The sequence below is a fragment of the Mus caroli genome, unplaced genomic scaffold (assembly GCF_978045245.1).
Source record: "Mus caroli unplaced genomic scaffold, Mus_caroli_1 scaffold_9, whole genome shotgun sequence".
Classification (NCBI taxonomy): Eukaryota; Metazoa; Chordata; class Mammalia; order Rodentia; family Muridae; genus Mus; species Mus caroli.
Window position 1 is genome coordinate 38,484,321 of NW_028227264.1, and position 2,593 is coordinate 38,486,913.

Consider the following 2,593-nt stretch of genomic DNA (forward strand, 5'->3'; position numbering starts at 1 on the left):
ACTAACAGACTGGCTACATAAAAAGGACCCAACATTTTGCTGCTTATAGGAAGCCCATCTCAGGGAAAAAGACAGACACTACCTCAGAGTGAAAGGCTGGAAAACAATTTTCCAAGCAAATGGCCTGAAGAAACAAGCTGGAGTAGCCATTCTAATATCGAATAAAATCGACTTTCAACCCAAAGTTATCCCCACTATATAAACAAATTCAAAGGCAAAAACCACATGATCATCTCATTAGATGCTGAGAAAGCATTTGACAAAATCCAACACCCATTCATGATAAAAGTCTTGGAAAGATCAGGAATTCAAGGCTCATGCCTAGACATAATAAGAGCAATCTACAGCAAACCAATAGCCAACATCAAAGTAAATGGAGAGAAGCTGGAAGCAATCCCACTAAAATCAGGGACTAGACAAGGCTGCCCACTTTCTCCCTACCTATTCAATATAGTACTTGAAGTCCTAGTCAGAGCAATTAGACAACAAAAGGAGGTCAAAGGGATACAAATTAGAAAGGAAGAAGTCAAAATAGCACTATTTGCAGATGATATGATAGTATATATAAGTGACCCTAAAAATTCCACCACAGAACTCCTAAACCTGATAAACAGCTTCAGTGCAGTAGCTGGATATAAAATAAATTCAAACAAATCAATGGCCTTTCCCTACACAAAGGATAAACAGGCTGAGAAAGAAGTTAGGGAAACAACACCCTTCACAACAGTCACAAATAATATAAAATACCTTGGCGTGACTCTAACTAAGGAAGTGAAAGATCTGTATAATAAGAACTTCAAGTATCTGAAGAAAGAAATCAAGATCTCAGAAGATGGAAAGATCTCCCATGCTCATGGATTGGCAGGATTAATATAGTAAAAATGTCTATCCTGCCAAAAGCAATTTACAGATTCAATGCAATCCCCATCAAAATTCCAACTCCATTCTTCAACGAATTAGAAAGGGCAATTTGTAAATTCATCTGGAATAACAAAAAACCTAGGATAGCAAAAACTCTTCTCAATGATAAAAGAATCTCTGGTGGAATCACCATGCCTGACCTAAAGCTGTACTACAGAGCAATTGTGATAAAAAAAAAAAAAAAAAAAAAAAAAAAAAAAAAAAAAGTGCATGGTAATGGTATAGTGACAGACAGGTAGACCAATGGAATAGAATTGAAGACCCAGAAATGAACTCACACACCTATGGTCACTTGATCTTTGACAAGGGAGCTAAAACCATCCAGGGGAAAAAAGACAGCATTTTCAACAAATGGTGCTGGAACAACTGGCAGTTATCATGTAGGAGAATGCGAATTGATCCATTCTTATTTCCTTGTACTAAGGTCAAGTCTAAGTGGATCAAGCAACTCCACATAAAACCAGAGACACTGAAACTTATAGAAGAGAAAGGGGGGAAAAGCCTTGAAGATATGGGCACAGGGGGGAAATTCCTGAATAGAACAGCAAAGGCTTGTGCTGTAAGATCAAGAATTGACAAATGGGACCTCATAAAATTGCAAAGCTTCTGTAAGGCAAAAGAATCAATGAGACAAAAAGGCCACCAACAGATTGGGAAATGATCTTTACCAATCCTAAATCAAATAATATCCAATATATATAAGAAACTCAAGAAGATGGACTCCAGAAAACCAAATAACCCCATTAAAAAATGGGGCACAGAGACCAGCAGCAGGGTAGCTAGGGCACAGGGTTGGCTGACACTCGCCAGCTACCCACAACACCCGCCACAGGATCTTAAGACTTCTGGTGAGTGGAACACAGCTTCTGCTCCAATCCAATTGCGCGCGGGACCTGAGACTGCATTAGTTAGGGAGGCAGAAATCCGGCCTGAGTAGGGCCACAAGCCTCTTCCGGTCTGACCAGCACTGGGGTAGCTAGAGGGCAGGGTCGGCTGACACCCGCCAGCTACCCACGACACCCGCCACAGGATCTTGAGACTTCTGGTGAGTGGAACACAGAGTCTGCTCCAATCTTTAAACAGTGACAACGATAACAACTAACCCCAGAGATTACCAGATGGCGAAAGGTAAACGTAATAATCTTACTAACAGAAACCAAGACCACTCACCATCATCAGAACCCAGCACTCCCACTTCGCCCAGTCCAGGGCACCCCAACACACCGGAAAAGCTAGACCCGGATCTAAAAGCATATCTCATGATGATGGTAGAAGACATCAAGAAGGACTTTAATAACTCACTTAAAGAATTACAGGAGAACATGGCTAAAGAGTTACAAGTCCTTAAAGAAAAACAGGATAACACAATCAAACAGGTAGAAGTCCTTAAAGAAAAACAGGAAAACACATCCAAACAGATGATGGAAATGAACAAAACCATACTAGACCTAAAAAGGGAAGTAGACACAATAAAGAAAACCCAAAATGAGGCAACACTGGAGATAGAAACCCTAGGAAAGAAATCTGGAACCATAGATACGAGCATCGACAACAGAATACAAGAGATGGAAGAGAGAATCTCAGGTGCAGAAGATTCCATAGAGAACATCGGCACAACAATCAAGGAAAATGTAAAACGCAAAAAGATCCTAACTCAAAACATCCAAGAAAT